This window comes from Salvelinus namaycush, chromosome 15 (genome assembly GCF_016432855.1).
Source record: "Salvelinus namaycush isolate Seneca chromosome 15, SaNama_1.0, whole genome shotgun sequence".
Classification (NCBI taxonomy): domain Eukaryota; kingdom Metazoa; phylum Chordata; class Actinopteri; order Salmoniformes; family Salmonidae; genus Salvelinus; species Salvelinus namaycush.
In genome coordinates, this window is record NC_052321.1 from 35,857,601 (window position 1) to 35,879,275 (window position 21,675).

A 21,675-nucleotide genomic window follows, 5' to 3' on the forward strand; every position below is an offset into this window, starting at 1 on the left:
CCCTATTCCCTTTATAGTGCACTACTTCTGACCAGAGCCCTGTGGGCCATGGTGAAAAGTAATGCACTATAAAGAAAATAGGGTGCCATTTGGGAGGCAGACAGAGAGGGTTTATAATGAAGAGAAGCGAGAGTTCAGAGATCGACTCTGTCTCCCCTACAGTTACACTGTGTGTGTGTGTGTGTGTGTGTGTGTGTGTGTGTGTGTGTGTGTGTGTGTGTGACAGATACTCCAGGTCAGCGCAGGAGGTCATCAGTTTGCACGATATTGAGGGGCTTTGGAACATGGGAAGGATTAAAAAAAAGATATAGAAAAATTATGAATAATGACGTTCTACGATATTTAAAAAAAAAAGGTTGAAAAATAAAACATGAGTCAAACAAGAACATTTAGCCGGTAAACTTAAAAACTCAAGAAATAGCCTACAACAAAATAATACTTTTAAAACCTTATATAGAGTGTCTCCAGATGTATAAACTCTTGGGTCATCAGTGAGATGCATGCCTGTTTGAGAGGTTGGGGGGATTACAGTAAGGGGAGAGGAGGGGTGAGGCAGGTGGAAGGATGTAGGGAGGGGACGACAGGAGGAGGAAAGGATGGTGGAAGGGTCTCGAAGGAGGCAGGAACGAGGGTATCCGACGAGAACGGGAGATAGAAATGAGGGTGGGGTGGTGGATGGGGTGGTTGCCATGGCGACGCAGGAAGATTGACACATGCTGAGGTACCTCAGAGACACTATAAGTGGATGAGCAGGAGGGGAGCCGGGCCTAGGGACGGTACCGTGGAAGACAGCGATAAGGGGGAGAGGGAGAGAAAGGGGGGGAGAAGAGGTGAGAGAGATAGGGAAAGAGGGGAAAGGAGGGAGGGAGAAGAGAACAGGATTAACACACAACAGCCAGTGGCAGCCGCAGGCAGGGCGAGGCAGGAGAGGGAGGACAGACAAAACAGCGCCCCTACTGGGGTGGTGGACAACAGTTGCATCTCACACTGGCCCTGGATACAAATACAAGGCAGGAAGAGGCCCAGTTCAAATGTTGACAGTCAAACAGGAGTTTTGTCCTATGGTTACGCACTCGCGTTCTCCCACCCCTACTCTACTGTACAGACAACAAGACAGAGACCTATCCTCACAGTGTTAAGTTCGATATTCAATCCAAGGATGCCTGGAATAATACTACGATAAACCATCACAGTGCTGCAACAGAAAGCAAAACCCAGCTCAGCAACAAAGATATATGCTATTGTTATTATTACATGTGAAAACTACAATGAGAGTTGTGTCAAACTGGCAAATCAAATGGGCTGCTAAGGGAACAACTGCAGAAAAGGATTGGCTTCGTAATGGAGGATGAGAATAGTGCTAAGACAGTATAATGGATGGGGTCACACACACACACACACACAAACAAAAGGTCAAATAAGGGGAGCATATTTTGGTCCTGTTTCACTGCATGTAGAAGTGTGTAAACTGTACGAGTATGATATGTGAAACTAGTTTTTTTGGGGGGGGTGCATATCCCAACTCCCCGAGACACCATCGGAGAGTGGGGTCACGGCCGGGGATCAGACATTATTGACGGCCACCCTGGAGCAATTAGGGTTAAGTGCCTTCCTCAAGGGCAGATAGACAGATTTTTCCCCTTGTGGCCTCTGGGAATTCAAACAAGCAACCTTTCGGGTTAATGCCCCGACTAGGCTACCTACCTAACCACCTCACACACACGGAATGACACTTTGAAAAAGGGAAGGTGGTATTACACACGTCGCTTGGGTTAGGCTTTAGTTTTGTCAGTTTGTTCACGTATGAGTCAGGTGGCTACATGCACCTTTTCACCTCGTGTTACTGATCTGTCAGACTCGGTGACGTCTGTGCGCGTGTCTCTATATCAACCATAGGGTCCCTGTGGTCCTCCTTGAGCTGACCTCAGACTCCTGCTCCAATCATCAATCAACGTCTACGTGTGTGTGTATTATAGGGGGGCGGAGGGTGCAAGGACAAACCAATGGACATTTATTACAGAGACAAGTGGGAGTGTCATGGGACTGCTGCTCAATACTGATTGTTCATAGTTTCAAAACACACACACCGATGAGAGACTGAACTAAAATATAAAAGCAGCATGTAAAGATCACAGAAGTGTTTCATACGCACACAAATATGATTTCTCTAAAATGCTGTGCACAAATTGGTTTACATCCCTGTTAGTGAGCATTTCTCCTTTGCCTAGATAATCCATCCGCCTGACAGGTGTGGCAAATCAAGACGCTGATTAAACAGCACGATCATTACACAGGTGCACTTTGTGCTGGGGATAATAAAAGGCCACTCTAAAATGTGCAGTTTCGTCACACAACACAATGCCACAGATGTGTCAAGTTGAGGGAGCTTGCAATTGGCACGCTGACTGCAGGAATGTCCACCAGAGCTGTTGCCAGATAATTTAATGTTAATTTCTCTACCATAAGCCGCCTCAAGTCATTTTAGAGAATTTGACAGTATGTCCAACCAGCCTCACAACCGCAGACCACGTGTAACCACGCCAGCCCAGAACCTCTACATCCGGGTTCTTCACCTGCAGGATGTGTGGGCGAGCGGTTTGCTGATGTCAACGTTGTGAACAGAGTGCATCATGGTGGCGGTGGGGTTATGATATGGGCAAGCATAAGGTACAGGCAACGAACACAATTGCAATTTGAATGCACAGAGATTCCGTGACGAGATCCTGAGGCCCATTGTCGTGCCATTTATCCGCCGCCATCACCTCATGTTTCAGCATGATACTGCACAGCCCCATGTCGCAAGGACACAATTCCTGGAAGCTGAAAATGTCCCAGTTCGTCCATGGCCTGCATACTCACCGGATATTGAGCAAGTTTGGGATGCTCTGGATCGACATGTACGACAGCGTTCCAGTTTCTGCCAATATCCAGCAACTTCGTACAGCCATTGAAGAGGAGTGGGACAACATTCCACAATCAACAGCCTGATCAACTCTATGTGAAGGAGATGTGTCGTGCTGCATGAGGCAAATACTAACTGGTTTTCTGATCCACGCTAACTAGCTGTATTCCCAGTCATGTGACATCCATAGATTAGGGCCTCATACATTTATATAAATTGGCTGACTTCCTTATAACTCTGAAATTATTGCATGTTGCATTTATATTTTTGTTCAGTATAATTAGTAACATGACTGTTGTGTGAAATTATGACATGGTTCTGTCAACACGAGGGAAACAAAGGCTTGGGGAAATAGATATTCTCCCACAGTTAGCCTTATTTACCTGCAGTAAATAACACTGTAACTCACGTCTGGATAGTCGCCAGGTGTGTGTGTGTGTGTGTGTGTGTGTGTGTGTGTGTGTGTGTGTGTGTGTGTGTGTGTGTGTGTGTGTGTGTGTGTATATCCTTAAGCTTAGCAGTGTGATCCCTGGAAAGAACCACGGTGATTATAGCCTTCTCTCGTGTCCATCCAGGGCTGACGATGTTGTTCGACATAGCCAAGTGTGTAGTAGTGGAAAGCATAGCCAACCTATCTGTGGCGTGGCATCGCCCACTCTACAGCTTTATTAGGTTGGCACACACAAAACACTTCACCGCACACACACGCGATGCATCCAGACGGAAGTGCAAGGCCTCTGGGTAAAACAGAAGCTCCTGTTCCTGCCACTCGCCCTCTTCATATTTTCTACCGTAATGTACGTTCTCCCTCTCTTATCACCCTCCATCTCTCTCTCCCACCTGATTTGTCCTGAATGCTGTGCCTCACTCATAATCGCGTTACGCATGTTCTTTATCCATGTGTACAGCTCAGACCAAGAGCCAGCAGCCCGTACTCATCCCCAGAGGGCACCACTCTGGAGGCAAACAGAACCCCTCCTCACCCCGGCTTCACCCCAGGAAGAGGGTGGAAGGACACACACACACACACACACACACACACACACACACGTCCTGTGGCGTTGACTAGAGCCAAACAGCCCTATACCACTGTAACTGGACTGACAGTGAATTATAAACATTATGAAACAGTCCTCGAGTTCTGTTGCGCTGAATGTGGGCGATTCTGTGTAACTCTCGCTCCATGTCGCAGAAGGGAAACTATTATGGTGACCAGAGGCACTACAACCATTACACAGAGAGAGAGAGAGAGAACCGAAGTGTTGCTCTGACTAGTAAACAACCTTGCACAATAGCCATCTCTAACTAATATTGAACTGCTTTCAACCGCACTGACAAGATACTAAGCTTCATGATGCCAGTACAAAGCTGCTACAGACCCAGAGAAAATTAGTCAATACACCTGGATGAAGCTAGAGCACAGTAACATCCAAGTCCTGGCTTTCTGCCAATACCACATCTAGGTACAGCAGCAAGACAGCACTATCACCCGAGGCCAACATCTGAGACCATGTGATCTAAAACCACTATCTAATGCAGTACTCCTAGTCCAGTTTTATCCCTACGGAGAGAATGGCATGCCATCTATTCGGATTTCAAAACTCACTCAGACCTTTTCGCTCTAGAATGTGTTTGTTCTATATGATTGTGATTTGCTTTTAGTGTATTGGCGTGTATATTGATGTGTATGTTTGATACAGGGCTCATCTGTAAAAGAGACCTTTGTCACAGCCCTGTCAAAATAAAGTTGAAATAAAACATTTAAAACAGACCATTGGTGAGACAGCCAGCTACAGGTTTCAGCAAGCCTAGATAAGCAATGCTACTGTGTGTTAGTATACCCCAGGAAGAGTAGGTGCTGCATCAGCAACAGCTAACGGGGATCCAAATAAATAAAAACTAAAATATATGAAGATGTGAGTGGTAGCTAGCTAATTGACAACAGTATAGTACAAATCGAGCTATAGCACACTTTTTACAGTCAAAACACAAACCTTGACAAACCAACACACACATAATACCCCAACTACTCAGAGACACAATCTCCCCAACCATTCTAAAACATACAAAAACAATAACCCTTCTTTACCCTCTAACACATGCAGAACGAGCCACCAAAACACAAAACCCCAGTCAGTCAGTCAGGAGAGAAGAGACAGGCTGCTTACCATGCTTTATCCTGCTTCTGACTAAGAAGATGTGGTCTCCCACGCGCTCACTGGCACACACACACACACACACACACACACACACACACACACACCCCACACAGGCTCAGAGAGGAAGCGAGTGAGAGTGAGAGAGATGAGGCAGCAGTGAAGGCAGAGAGAGCACAGCAGGCGAAGTGAGAGAGTGGGAGAGAGAGAGAAAGACTGTAGGACGGGGAGAAAAAGAGGGGGAGTGAGGGAGCGTGGAGAAAAGACAGAGAGATAGAGAAAATGAGAGAGAGAAAGAGAGAGAGCGAGCAGTGAGAAAGCGCGCGAGAGAGAAAAGAGCAGAGAACGAGAGAGAGGAGGAAGATGAGCGAACATCAGGAGCTTGGAGCTAATTCTGGACGTGGCTGTAGCAGCTGTATGCTGGCGTGTGTGTGTTGTCTTGTGTCCTCTTGTGTATGTCAGTACTGATGTGTAATGCCTGCAACCCATCCTGTTTGTCAGGGCAGAATGAAAGGATCTTAAGTAGGTTAGACAGTAGTACAGACTAGGAGAGCAGAAACACACACACACACTCCACTGTCCTTTACAATGCACTGCTTTAAACAGAGACAACAGCGAGAGCATGGGGAGTGGAAAGGAGGAGTGACAAAGAGAGACCATGGCCATATATGTGACTCACTGCCTCGATTCCGTCTTGTGTCGCAACATTTGAATTTTTTTATTTTTTTTTATACATTGGATAAAAGTAGAGACTCAGAGCTAGAAAATTGTGTATTATTAATGGCAGTTGAACAAATGGGAAAGTAATTGTGCTTTGAATGTTAATGAACTTGTAGCCCCATTTTTGGGAGAAAATGGCCCTTGAATGTTTTGGTACACCTACTGCAGAGCTGTTCTTTGTCTACACCCATTCAGCATAGTTCACACCCTCTTAAGCCAAAACCCCATCTCTCTAAGGATTCACATGAGGCTATGTGCTAAACAGAGTGAGTAAGTACACTTTATCTAGTCATTGGCCTATAAAAATGTCCTCATTAATCGACACACAGTACCCCATAATGACAAAGCGAAAACGGGTTTTTAGAAATGTTTGCTAATGTATTAAAAATAAAAACAGAAATACCGTATTTACATAAGTATGGGGTGGCAGGTAGCCCACTGGTTAGAGCGTTGGGCCAGTAACCGAAAGGTTGCTGGATCGAATCCCCGAGCTGACAAGGTAAAAATCTGTCGTTCTGCCCCTGAACAAAGCAGTTAACCCACTGTTCCCCGGTAGGCCGTCATTGTAAATAAGAGTTTGTTCTTAACTTACTTGCCTAGTTAAAAAAAGGTTAAAAATGTTTAAGTATTCAGACACTTTACTATGAGACTCGAAATTGAGCTCAGGTGCATCCTGTTTCCATTGATCATCCTTAAGATGTTTCTACAAATTGATTTGAGTCCACCTGAGGTAAATTCAATTCATTAGACATGATTTGGAAAGGCAAACACACACGTCACATAAGGTCCCACAGTTGACAGTGTATGTCAGAGCAAAAACCAAGCCAAGAGGTCGAAAGAATTGTCCGTAGAGCTCCGAGACAGGATTACTGCAGCATTGAAGGTCCCCAAGAACACAGTGGCCTCCATCATTCTTAAATGGAAGAAGTTTGGAACAACCAAGACTCTTCCTAGAGCTGGCCCACCCAGCCAATCAGGGGAGAAGGGTATTGGTCAGGGAGGTGACAAGTACCCAATGGTCATTTCTGGCAGAGCTCAAGAGTTCCTCTGTGGAGATGGGAGAACCTTCCAGAAGAACAACCATCTCTGTAGCACTCCACCAATCAGGCCTTTATGGTAGAGTGGTCAGACGGAAGCCACTCCTCAGTAAAATGCACATGACAGCCCGCTTGCAGTTTGCCAAAAGGCACATAAAGGACTCTCAGAGCATGATTCTCTGGTCTGATGACACCAAGATTGAACTCTTTGGCCTGAATCCCAAACGTCACGTCTGGAGGAAACCTGGCACCATCCCTACGGTGAAGCATGGTGGTGGCAGCATCATGCTGTGGGGATGTTTTTCAGCGGCAGGGACTGGGAGACTAGTCAGGATCAAGGGAAAGATGAACGAAGCAATACAGAGAGATCCTTGATGAAAACCTGGTCCAGAGTGCTCAGGACCTCACACTGGGGTGAAGGTTCACCTTCCAACAGGACAACGACCCTAAGCACACAGCCAAGACAATGCAGGAGTGGCTTCGGGACAAGTCTCTGAATGTCCTTGAGTGGCCCAGCCAGAGCCCAGACTTGAACCCGATCCAACATCTCTGGACAGAACTGAAAATACCTGTGCAGCGACACTCACCATCCCACCTGACAGAGCTTGAGAGGATCTGCAGAGAAGAATGGGAGAAACTCCCCAAATACAGGTGTGCCAAGCTTTTAGCATCATACCCAAGAAGACTTGAGGCTGTAATCACTGCCAAAGGTGCTTCAACTAAGTACTGAGTAAAAGGTCAGAAAACATATGTAAATGTCATATTTCCATAAGCTTTTTTGCAAACATTTATAAAAAACATTTTTTCACTTTGTCATTATGGGGTATTGTGCATAGATTGATGAGGGGGAAAACAATTTAATCAATTTTAGAATAAGGCTGTAACGTAACAAAATGTGGAAAAAGTCAAGGGTTCTGAATACTTTCTGAGTGCGCTGTATGCATACAATCCGGGGTAAAGTGACTGAGCAGCAGAATAAAATAGTAGCAGCAACGTATGGCGTGTGTGTGTGTGTGTGTTAGGAGAGAGTCATGTGAATGTCCATAGAGGCACTGCAGATAGACCGGATGACTGGGAACTAGCCCCCAGTGATGCACTGGTCCGTACGCACCCCACATGAACAAGGGAATCTATATTCGGAGAGCCTGTCTCTGCGCTGCCCTTGACTTTGGTGCAGGGCATGTGATGTTCATGGCTTCTCCGTCGCAAAACTCCCTGATCTTCTCAAAAAAGATATGTTTGTCTAGCTGTGTCCAGTCCAGGTGGTGCTTGTACAAGCAGACCATCTATGGGAGGAAGGACGTCAGCATTGTGCAGCAGCTGAAACCTTGTCCAGACTGAGTTATATATTATAGACACCGGATTTACAGAGATTTTCAGAAAGAGAGCGATACGGAGAGAAACCAATGACAGATGGAGTCCCTTCTCCCTGTATACAGTAGGCTGTATCCCATGAAAAACTGAGAACTATTCCCCTCGAATGGACCAGCTGGCTGGCACACACACACACACACATACGCAGGCACACATGCACAACACAAATTCAAATGCTCACGCCAATGTTCCCGCAAATTATTTTCCGCACTGAGCAAATTTCAGGTCTGCTGAGCGCAATCTTGAACATTGTGAAAATTCTGTGCAACTTCCAGCGCGCGTTCACTGTGGCTGTACCCGCTTAGTTACAGTTTTACCAGTGTCCAAGTAGGCTCTGTGGCCATTTGATCATAATGCCGGCCTAACATAAAAAATAAAATAAAAAAATGGAGAAAACTGCATCCCATAACATTTTAACATGGAAATAGCTGTTATATCCGTCAGCCTACAGTAGAAGCCAACTGTGTGGTGTTCAATGTAGGCCTACATTCCATGATTCTTTTGAAGAAAAAAAACATGCAGGGCTTGACATGAACCTGTTTTTCCAATTGTCCTTCAGACAAGGAGGTGACTCAATTGGGTGTTGTTTGGTGCAAGAAACCACAAAAAAAATAGATGTATTATTCCCATACCTTTATTACAGAGAATCAGACAGACAAATTATGCTGCCCTCTGCCTATTGGATACGTAGCTTATTCAAGACCACCTCAATACAACACTGGCCCTTTATGACATAAAAAAAGCCTGACTTCCTGACTTGCTTAGCCTGACTTGCTTTTCAAAGATGGCTAGAAATGCACACATTTTGTGCTCTTATAGGAAGCAACCACTCCCCCATTGTTGACTAGAAACTAGCTATAACTGGGCTAACAACTCACTAACTAGCAAAGAATATGAACAAATGTGCACGTGGCTACATGCAGCTCTCGCTTTGATCTCAAAACAAGAGCATCTACTCAGGATCGCTCATGCTGTAAACACAGTCCAGTTCAAAGTGAATGGCACAGACAAATATATGGCAAAGGCTATTTGCATATAGGCCTACTGCAGCTCTGATTGGTTATGGCACACCAGTCTGTGTAGAGTACGGGGCTGAGTCGTGGATGTCAATGCAATAGAATTCCACTCCAATGCACCTGCCTACAAGTAAATTGCACAGTTCGTTTTGCATAAGTCTTGCATAGTTAGTTTTGTTTCGGTATGTGGCTAATGTTGCATTGATTCGAGCACAATTCCTACAGTAAAGTGAAAACGTTGATAGTGCCAACTAAAGGGGAAAACTATAGAAAGATGAGTGAAGTTCAATCTCGTGCTTCTCTGTGCTGACTGATATTCCATCTGCACGGCAGTCCGAGGGGAGCTGGGCGCAGCTTAGATGGAACATTGGCTTACACACAAGCACAGACACACACAAAAGTGCACGCTCAGACACACACACAGCGAGAGCTGTATGGATCTCTCTCGCCATGTCGGTCTCGCTGTGTTTCTGTGCATTGAGAGCTATGCTCTATGTTTGTGCTGTAGCCCATGTGCCTGCGGGGCTCAAAGCATATGTGTGTACGTGTGCGTATGTGAGAGACAAAGAGCGATGACTGTGCCTGAGTGTTAACATATTACCCCGGAGCTAATCACACACACACACACAGTCATGAATTGCTCACAGCATAGGAGCCGCTTATGTAACTGAGGCAAGGCAGGTTGATATGTGTGTGTGTGTGGGGGTAGCAGTGTTTATGACAGTGTATGATAGAGGATCAGATGTGTGTGTAGCCAAGGTAGTGACTATTACCGCTTCATCCCCGCCTTCACACATCATACAGGGTCTGTGGCTGCACAACGCTGATACTGTAAATATCTAGGATCGAAAGACTCTAATCATAGGGGCAGTTTCAGAGAGGGAGACCATATCCTTCTATGTCATGTTCATATCGATCTCTCTTATTAATTTCACGTTGGATGGTATATCAATACACCCAGTCACTACAAAGATACAGGCGTCCTTCCTAACTCTTTTGCCAGAGAGGAGGGAAACCACGCAGGGACTTCACTATGAGACCTTTGGTGAATTTAAAACAGTTCAAGTTTAATGGCTGTGATGGAAGAAAAATGAGGATGGCTCAACAACATTGTAGTTACTCCACAATACTAACCTAATTGACAGTGAAAAGAAGAAAGCCTGTATAAAAGAAAAATATTCCAAAACATGCATCCTGTTTGCAACAAGACACTAAAGTAATACTGCAAAACATTTGCTTAAGCAATTCACTGTTTTTCCTGAATACAGAGTGTTTTGGATTTGCCCCAAACATTACAACACATTACCGAGTAACACTCTCCATGTTTTCAATTATAGTGGTAGCTGCATTATGTTATGGGTATGCTTGTAATCGTTAAGGACTGGGGAGTTTGAGGATAAAAAAAGAAATGGAATGGTGCTAAGCACAATCATAAAGGAAAACCTGGTTCAGTCTGCTTTCAATCAGATACTAAGAAATGAATTCCTTTTTCAGCAGGACAATAACCTTAAACAAGGCCAAATCTGCACCGGAGTTGCTTACCAAGAAGACAGTGATTACCCCCACCCCCCCCAAAAAAAATGGAGGAGGAAGGTGGCAGCGGGAGGAGGTAGGCAACTGGTCTGTCTGCCCAATATAAAGGATCAAAACTGGCGGAGCTGTAACGATACGCGCAGAGAGTCAGGAAGCAAGTTCAGGAAGTGAATGTTTTAATAAAATAAATGGAACATAATACAAAACAAGAAACACTAACAGCACACAGACATGAAACAAACATAAACAATGACCCCAGGGGAAGGAACCAAAGGGAGTGACATATATAGGGCAGGTAATCAGGGAAGTGATGGAGTCCAGGTGAGTCTGATGACGCGCCTGTGCGTGTAACGATGGTGACAGGTATGCGCCATAACGAGCAGCCTGGTGACCTAGAGGCCGGAGGGGGAGCACATGTGACAGGAGGAATAAAAATAGCATAAATAGGAAAGTATAGCAGTTTCATTTGAGTACCAGGATGTTGACAGCTGTGCCATACAGATTGCAAAATCGTTGGGAAGAGATTTTTCGATGTACCAATTCCATGTACATTATGAGTTGATATATAAAATAAACACAAGATTCAAAATTATTATATAGAATTCTTGCCACCAACAAAATGTTGAATATTTGGGGAACACAATCATCGAAGCGCTGCAGATTTTGTTGTGAGGATACAGAATCAATAGACCATTTATTTTGGTATTGCCTTCAAGTTGAGGAATGGTTGAAAATGCAAAACATTGATCTAAAATTGACCCTAGAAATAGTACTGTTGGGAGATCTGGAGAGACCGGGTCAGTCAATGACTAATATACTAATACAGTTAAATACTTTTACTATCTTAGATAGATTGAAATTGTATGTTAAACACCACAGTATAGTTGAAAGATATATCCGAAGAGGGTGGCCAGCAGAGATAGGTGGGATGGACTGAGGGAAGCTCAGGGTTGGGATGTGGAATTGGAGACAAGAGGGAGTGGAGTTGCTGGGCGGGGGATAGAATGACGGTCAAAGATAAGTTTAAAAAAAGTCAAAAATCAAAACATAAGAAAAATAATGTTTGAATGACACTGAGGGGCATTGTTGTTACAGCTAATCCTGGTTTGCCTGAGGCTGATGCCGTGCAGGTGTTTGTACGCATATATACACTGCTCAAAAAAATAAAGGGAACACTTAAACAACACAATGTAACTCCAAGTCAATCACACTTCTGTGAAATCAAACTGTCCACTTAGGAAGCAACACTGATTGACAATAAATTTCACATGCTGTTGTGCAAATGGAATAGACAACAGCTGGAAATTATAGGCAATTAGCAAGACACCCCCAATAAAGGAGTGGTTCTGCAGGTGGTGACCACAGACCACTTCTCAGTTCCTATGCTTCCTGGCTGATGTTTTGGTCACTTTTGGATGCTGGCGGTGCTTTCACTCTAGTGGTAGCATGAGACGGAGTCTACAACCCACACAAGTGGCTCAGGTAGTGCAGCTCATCCAGGATGGCACATCAATGCGAGCTGTGGCAAGAAGGTTTGCTGTGTCTGTCAGCGTAGTGTCCAGACCATGGAGGCGCTACCAGGAGACAGGCCAGTACATCAGGAGATGTGGAGGAGGCCGTAGGAGGGCAACAACCCAGCAGCAGGACCGCTACCTCCGCCTTTGTGCAAGGAGGAGCAGGCGGAGCACTGCCAGAGCCCTGCAAAATGACCTCCAGCAGGCCACAAATGTGCATGTGTCTGCTCAAACGGTCAGAAACAGACTCCATGAGGGTGGTATGAGGGCCCGACGTCCACAGGTGGGGGTTGTGCTTACAGCCCAACACCGTGCAGGACGTTTGGCATTTGCCAGAGAACACCAAGATTGGCAAATTCGCCATTGGCGCCCTGTGCTCTTCACAGATGAAAGCAGGTTCACACTGAGCACATGAGCACATGTGACAGACGTGACAGAGTCTGGAGACGCCGTGGAGAACGTTCTGCTGCCTGCAATATCCTCCAGCATGACCGGTTTGGCGGTGGGTCAGTCATGGTGTGGGGTGGCATTTCTTTGGGGGGCGCACAGCCCTCCATGTGCTCGCCAGAGGTAGCCTGACTGCCATTAGGTACCGAGATGAGATCCTCAGACCCCTTGTGAGACCATATGCTGGTGCGGTTGGCCCTGGGTTCCTCCTAATGCAAGACAATGCTAGACCTCATGTGGCTGGAGTGTGTCAGCAGTTCCTGCAAGAGGAAGGCATTGATGCTATGGACTGGCCCGCCCGTTCCCCAGACCTGAATCCAATTGAGCACATCTGGGACATCATGTCTCGCTCCATCCACCAACGCCACGTTGCACCACAGACTGTCCAGGAGTTGGCGGATGCTTTAGTCCAGGTCTGGGAGGAGATCCCTCAGGAGACCATCCGCCACCTCATCAGGAGCATGCCCAGGCGTTGTAGGGAGGTCATACAAGCACGTGGAGGCCACACACACTACTGAGCCTCATTTTGACTTGTTTTAAGGACATTACATCAAAGTTGGATCAGCCTGTAGTGTGGTTTTCCACTTTAATTTTGAGTGTGACTCCAAATCCAGACCTCCATGGGTTGATAAATTTGATTTCCATTGATAATTTTTGTGTGATTTTGTTGTCAGCACATTCAACTATGTAAAGAAAAAAGTATTTAATAAGAATATTTCATTCATTCAGATCTAGGATGTGTTATTTTAGTGTTCCCTTTATTTTTTTGAGCAGTGTATATACACACACACACACATGTGCATATACATGGACAAACACACACACACAAATAGTGCCATACATGCACATATTCAGTTGGCTTTGCTGTTATGATTTTTGTTGTCCTTGATGTCTTTTGTTTTTGCATTGCTGTTTTCTGTTTTCCGTTGTCTCTCTGGGGGGGGGGGGGTTCTTGAAAGGCTAGTGGCCTGGCGGTTGGGAGCATGGGCCGGTGGCTCATGGGTCGCTGGTTCGGGTCCCCGTTTTTGACCTTGTGGATAGAGCTGTCGACGTGCCCTTGAGTCTGTCCGATGACTAATGTGATGCAGTGAAGCCGCTCAACAACTACAAGTATAGTGTATTTATATATATTTATTAGGTCAGTTAGGATCACCACTTTATTTTACTATTATTCTGACATTTCACATTCCTAAAATAAAGTGGTGATCCTAACTGACCTAAGACGGGGCATTTTTGTAACGGTTGTTCTCCTCCTCTTCAACCGAAAAGGAGGAGTAGTGACGGAACCAAGGCGCAGCGGGTTGTGAACACATAATTTATTTAAAGACAAGACGAAAAACACGAACTTCACTATAACTAACAAAACAACAAACGGAGTAGACAGACCTGGACGACGAACTTACATAAACACGAAGAACGCACGAACAGGGAAAAATAGACTACACAAAATGACGAAGTACAAAACAAACCGAACAGTCCCGTATGGTGCGACAAACACTGACACAGGAGACAACCACCCACAACGAACACTGTGAAACAACCTACCTAAATATGACTCTCAATTAGAGGAACGCAAAACACCTGCCTCTAATTAAGAGCCATACCAGGCAACCCTTAAACCAACATAGAAACAGAAAACATAGAATGCCCACCCAAACTCACGTCCTGACCAACTAACACATACAACAAACTAACAGAAATAGGTCAGGAACGTGACATAACCCCCCCCTTAAGGTGCGAACTCCGGGCGCACCAGCACAAAGTCTAGGGGAGGGTCTGGGTGGGCATCTGACCACGGTGGTGGCTCAGGCTCAGGGCGAGGTCCCCACCCCACCATAGTCAATCCCAGCTTACATCTCCCCCTACAAATGACCACCCTCATATTACACCCACTTAATCTTTTGGGTAACATCGAGACAAGGGGCAGCACCGGGATAGAGGGATAGCTCATGACAGAGGGATAGCTCAGGACATAGGGATAGCTCAGGATAGAGAGGTAGCTCAGGATAGAGAGGTAGCTCAGGATAGAGAGGTAGCTCAGGATAGAGGGGCAACTCCGGACTGAAAGGCAGCTCCGGACAGAGAGACAGCTCTGGACTGAGGGGCAGTTCTGGACAAATAGCCGCTCTGGGCTGAGGGACAGCTCATGACTGGCTGACGGCTCTGGACGCTCATGGCTGGCTGACGGCTCTGGACGCTCATGGCTGGCTGACGGCTCTGGACGCTCATGGCTGGCTGACGGCTCTGGACGCTCATGGCTGACTGACGGCTCTGGACGCTCATGGCTCACTGACGGCTCTGGCAGATCCTGTCTGGTTGGCGGCTCTGGCAGATCCTGTCTGGTTGGCGGCCCTGGCAGATCCTGTCTGGTTGGCGGCCCTGGCAGATCCTGTCTGGTTGGCGGCCCTGGCAGATCCTGTCTGGTTGGCGGCTCTGGCAGATCCTGACTGGTTGGCGGCTCTGGCAGATCCTGACTGACGAATGGCTCTAGCGGCTCGGGACAGACGGGCGGCTCTGACGGCTCGGGACAGACGGGCGGCTCTAATGGCTCGGGACAGACGGATGGCTCAGACGGCGCTGGGGAGACGGATGGCTCAGATGGCGCTGGGGAGACGGATGGCTCAGATGGCGCTGGGGAGACGGATGGCTCAGATGGCGCTGGGGAGACGGATGGCTCAGATGGCGCTGCGGAGACGGATGGCTCAGATGGCGCTGCGGAGACGGATGGCTCAGACTGATCCTGTCTGGCGGAAGGCTTTGGCTGCTCCTGTCTGGCGGAAGGCTCTGTAGGCTCATGGCAGATGGGCAGTTCATGCGGCGCTTGGCAGACGGACAGTTCAGGCGCCGTTGGGCAGACGGCAGACTCTGGCCGGCTGAGACGCACTGTAGGCCTGGTGCGTGGTGCCGGAACTGGAGGCACCGGACTGGAGACACGCACTTCAAGCCTAGTGCGGGAAGCAGGGACAGGGCACACTGGACTCTCAAAACGTACTATTTGTCTGGTGTGTGGTACCGGCACTGGTGGCACCGGGCTGAGTGCACGCACATCAGGACGAGTACGGGGAGAAGGAACAGTGTGTACAGGGCTCTGGAGACGCACAGGTGGCTTAGTGCGTGGTGCCGGAACTGGAGGCACCGGACTGGAGACACGCACCATAGAGAGAGTGCGTGGAGGAGGAACAAGGCTCTGGAAACGCACTGGAAGCCTGGTGCGTGGTGTAGGCACTGGTGGTACTGGGCTGGGGCGGGGAGGTAGCGCCGGAAATACCGGACCGTGCAGGCGTATTGGCTCCCTTGAGCACTGAGCCTGCCCAACCTTACCTGGCTGAATGCTCCCCGTCGCCCGACCAGTGCGGGGAGGTGGAATAACCCGCACCGGGCTATGTAGGCGAACCGGGGACACCATGCGTAAGGCTGGTGCCATGTAAGCCGGCCCAAGGAGACGTACTGGTGGCCAGATATGTAGAGCCGGCTTCATGGCGCTTGGCTCAATGCTCCATCTAGCCCTACCAGTGCGGGGAGGTGGAATAACCCGCACTGGGCTATGCACACGTACAGGAGACACCGTGCGCTCTACTGCGTAACACGGTGTCTGCCCGTACTCCCGCTCTCCACGGTTAGCCTGGTAAGTGGGCGCAGGTCTCCTACCTGCCCTTGGCCCACTACCTCTTAGCCCCCCCCCCCAAGAAATTTTTGGGTAGTACTCACGGGCTTTTCGGGCTTCCGTGCAAGACGCGTCCCCTCATAACGCCGGTTCCCTTCTCCGATTGCCTCTGCTCTCCTCAGTGCCTCCAGCTGTTCCCATGGGAGGCGATCCCTTCCAGCCAGGATCTCCTCCCATGTGTAGCAACCTTTACCGTCCAAAACATCGTCCCAAGTCCATTCCTCCTTCTTGCGCTGTCCCTTCCTCTGATTACACCGCTGCTTGATTCTGGATTGGTGGGTGGTTCTGTAACGGTTGTTCTCCTCCTCTTCAACCGAAAAGGAGGAGTAGTGACGGAACCAAGGCGCAGCGGGTTGTGAACACATAATTTATTTAAAGACAAGACGAAAAACATGAACTTCACTATAACTAACAAAACAACAAACGGAGTAGACAGACCTGGACGACGAACTTACATAAACACGAAGAACGCACGAACAGGGAAAAATAGACTACACAAAATGACGAAGTACAAAACAAACCGAACAGTCCCGTATGGTGCGACAAACACTGACACAGGAGACAACCACCCACAACGAACACTGTGAAACAACCTACCTAAATATGACTCTCAATTAGAGGAACGCAAAACACCTGCCTCTAATTAAGAGCCATACCAGGCAACCCTTAAACCAACATAGAAACAGAAAACATAGAATGCCCACCCAAACTCACGTCCTGACCAACTAACACATACAACAAACTAACAGAAATAGGTCAGGAACGTGACATTTTTACCGTGATTAAATGTAAGGAAAACTGAGTTTAAATGTATTTGTCTCAGGTGTATGTAAACTCCCGACATCAACTGCATATAAAAAATACAGTCTTTACCTGGCTAAAAGAGAAGGAATAAAAAATATATAAAGAAATAAGCAAAAAAAAGATGCATGTGATTGTTCCTGAGAGGCCAAGTTACAGTTTTGAATTAAATCTACTTGAAAATCTAAGGCAAGAACTACAAATGGTTTTCTAGCAAAGATCAACAACCAATTTGACAGAAGCTTGAAGAATTTTGAAAAGAACAATAGGCAATGTTCTACAATCCAGGTGTGGAACGCCCTTAGACACTTACCCAGAAAGACTCACAGCTGTGATCGCTACCAAAGGTGCTTCTACAAAGTTTTCACTCAGGGGTGTGAATAAAAATAGAAAGAAATCTATTGAATCGAGTTTCAATTCAGGCTGTAACATAAACTCAATGTGCAATAAGTCAAAGGGTATAAATACAGTGTCAGTCAAAGGTTTGGACACACGCACTCATTAAAGGGGTTTTCTTTACTTTTTACTATTTTCTACATTGTAGAATAATATTGAAGACATCAAAACTATTAAATAACACATATGGAATCATGTAGTAACCAAAAAAAATCGAAATATATTTTATATTGTTCAAAGTAGCCACGCTTTGCCTTGATGACAGCTTTGCACACTCTTGGTAATCTCTCAACCAGCTTCATGAGATAGTCACCTGGAATGGATTTCAATTAACAGGTGTGCCTTGTTAAAAGTTAATTTGTGGAATATCTTTCCTTCTTAATGAGTTTGAGCCAATCCGTTGTGTTATGACAAGGTAGGGGTGTATACTAAAGATAGCCTTTTTTGGTAAAAGACCAAGTTCATATTATGACAAGAACAGCTCAAATAAGCAAAGAGAAACAACAGTCCATCATTACTTTAAGACATGAAGGTCAGTCAATGCAGAAAATGTCAGGAACTTTGAAAGTTTCTTCAAGTGCAGTCGCAAAAACCATCAAGCGCTATGATGAAACTGGCTCTCATGAGGACCGCCACAGGAAAGGAAGACCCAGAGTTACCTCTGCTGCAGAGGATAAGTTCATTAGAGTTACCAGCCTCAGAAATTGCAGCCCAAATAAATGCTTCAGAGTTCAAGTAACAGACACATCTCTACATCAACTGTTTAGAGACCGTGTGAATCAGGCCTTCTTGGTGGAATTGCTGCAAAGAAACTGTCATTTGGTCTGATGAGTCTAAATTTGAGAGACACAGCCGTGTCTTTGTGAGATGCAGAGTATGTGAACGGATGATCTCTGCATGTGTGGTTCCCACCGAGAAGCACGGAGGAGGAGGTGTGATGGTGCTTTGCTGATGACACTGTCGTGATTTATTTAGAATTCAAGGCACACTTAACCATCATGGCTACCACAGCATTCTGCAGTGATACGCCATCCCATCTGGTTTGCGCTTAGTGGGACTATCATTTGTTTTTCAACAGGACAATGACCCAAAACACACCTCCAGGCTGTGTAAGGGCTATTTGACCAAGAAGGAGAGTGATGGTGCTGCATCAGATGACCTGGCCTCCACAATCACCCAAACTCAACCCAGATTGAGATGGTTTGGGATGAGTTGGACAGCAGCCAACAAGTACTCAGCATATGTGGGAAGTCCTTCAAGACTGTTGGAAAAGCATTCCTCATGAAGCTGGTTGAGAGAATGCCAAAAGTGTGCAAAGCTGTCATCAAGGCAAAGGGTGGCTTAACTTTTAACAAGGCACACCTGTTAATTGAAATGCATTCCAGGTGACTACCTCATGAAGCTTTGTTTAACACTTTTCTGGTTACTACATGATTCCACGTGTGTTATTTCATAGTTTGTCTTCACTATTATTCTTCAATGTAGAAAAGAGTAAAACACTAAGAAAAACCATGGAATGAGTAGCTGTGTCCAAACATTTGACTGGTACGGTGTACATAAACTCAGCAAAAAAGGAAATGTCCCTTTTTCAGGACCCTGTCTTTCAAAGATAATTCTTAAAAATCCAAATAACTTCAAAGATCAACATTGTAAAGGGTTTAAACACTGTTTCCCATGCGTGTTCAATGAACCATAAACAATTAACGAACATGCACAAGTGGAACGGTCGTTAAGACACTAACAGCTTACAGACGGTAGGCAATTAAGGTCACAGTAATGAAAACTTAGGACAATAGAGGCCTTTCTAATGATTCTAAAAAACACCAAAAGAAAGATGCCCAGGGTCCCTGCTCATCTGCGTGAACGTGCCTTAGGTATGCTGCAAGGAGGCATGAGAACTGCAGATGTGGCCATGGCAATATATTGCAATGTCCGTACTGTGAGACGCCTAAGACAGCGGTACAGGGAGACAGGATGGACAGCTGATCATCCTCGCAGTGGCAGACCACGTAACAACACCTGCACAGAATCGGTACATTTGAACATCACAACTGCGGGACAGGTACAGGATGGCAACAACAACTGCCCGAGTAACACCAGGAACGCACAATCCCTCCATCAGTGCTCAGACTGTCCGCAATAGGCTGGGAGAGGCTGGACTGAGGGCTTGTAGGCCTGTTGTAAGGCAGGTCCTCACCAGACATCACCGGCAACAACATTGCCTATGGGCACAAATCCACCGTCGCTGGACCAGACAGGACTGGCAAAAAGTGCTCTTCACTGATGAGTCGCGGTTTTGTCTCACAGGGGGTGATGGTCTGGTTCGCGTTTATCGTTTAAGGAATGAGCGTTACACCGAGGCCTGTAATCTGGAGCGGGATTGATTTGGAGGTGGAGGGTCCGTCATGGTCTGGGGCGGTGTGTCACAGCGTCACAGCATCATCGGACTGAGCTTGTTGTCATTGCAGGCAATATCAACACTGTGTGTTACAGGGAAGACATCCTCCTCCCTCATGTGGTACCCTTCCTGCAGGCTCATCCTGACATGACAATGCCACCAGCCATACTGCTCGTTCTGTGCGTGATTTCCTGCACGACAGGAATGTCAGTGTTCTGCCATGAAAATAAATGCAGTTGACAGTGAGAGGACGTTTCATTTTTTGCTGAGATTGTTTATACATACATACATACATACACAGTTGAAGTCGGAAGTTTACATACACCTTAGCCAAATACATTTAAGATCAGTTTCACAATTCCTGACATTTAATCCTCGTAATAATTCCATGTTTTAGGTCAATTAGGATCAACACTTTATTTTAAGAATGGAAATGTCAGAATAATAGTAGAGAGAATGATTTATTTCAGTTTTTATTTCTTTCATCACATTCCCAGTGGGTCAGAAGTTTACATACTCTCAATTAGTGTTTGGTAGCCTTGCCTTTAAATTGTTTAACTTGGGTCAAACATTTTGGGTAGCCTTCCACAAGCTTCCCACAATAAGTTGGGTGAATTTTGGCCCATTCCTCCTGACAGAGCTGGTGCAACGGAGTCAGTTTTGTAGGCCTCCTTGCTCGCACACACGTTTTCAGTTCTGCCCACAAATTTTCTATGGGATTGAGGTCAGGGCTTTGTGATGGCCACTCCAATACCTTGACTTTGTTGTCCTTAAGCCATTGTGCCACAACTTTGGAAGTATGCTTGGGGTCATTGTCCATTTGGGAGACCCATTTGCAACCAAGCTTTAACTTCCTGACTGATGTCTTGAGATGTTGCTTCAATATATCCACATAATTTCCCTACACATGATGCCATCTATTTTGTGAACTGCACCAGACCCTCCTGCAGCAAAGCACCCCCACAACATGATGCTGCCACCCCTGTGATTCACTGTTGGGATGGTGTTCTTCGGCTTACAAGTCTCCCCATTTTTCCTCCAAACATAACAATGGTCATTATGGCCAAACAGTTCTATTTTTGTTTCATCAGATCAGAGGACATTTCTCCACAAAGTACGATCTTTGACCCATGTGCAGTTGCAAACCATAGTCTGGCTTTTTTATGACGGTTTTGGAGCAGTGGCTTCTTCCTTGCTCAGCTGCTTTTCAGGTTATGTCGATATAGGTCTCGTTTTACTGTGGATATAGATACTTTTGTACCCGTTTCCTCCAGCATCTTCACAGGGTCCTTTGCTTTTGTTCTGGGATTCATTGAACTCCTATGATCACTTGGCAACGCATGCTTCTCGCTAACGTCAATATGCCTTGTCCATTGCTGTTTTGGTTAGTAATAATTTCCTTATTTCACTGTAGAGCCTCTAGCCCTGCTCAATACGACTTAGTTAACACTTTAGTTCCACCTCCCACACAGGCGGTGACATTACCTGGTTTAAATTATATTTCTAGAGACAATATCTCTTTCATCGTCACAGCCTCCTCCGTAAGTTTGTTTTATTCACTGCCCTAGCAAACTCTGCCAACCCGGATGTCCTAGCCGTGTCTGAATCCTGGCTTAGGAAGACCACCAAAAACCCTGAAATGTCCATCCCTAACTATAACATTTTCCGACAAGATAGAACTGCCAAAGGGGGCGGAGTTGACAGCTACTGCAGGGAT

At 46.2% G+C, this 21,675-nt stretch overlaps 1 protein-coding gene across 7 annotated transcripts in view; it reads right to left on the minus strand.

Moving 5' to 3' along the window:
- The window catches only part of LOC120060478 (gephyrin-like), a 110,234-nt gene that overhangs the window by 17,587 nt on the left and 70,972 nt on the right, over positions 1 to 21,675 (minus strand). The gene's annotated exons all lie outside the window — the stretch shown is intronic.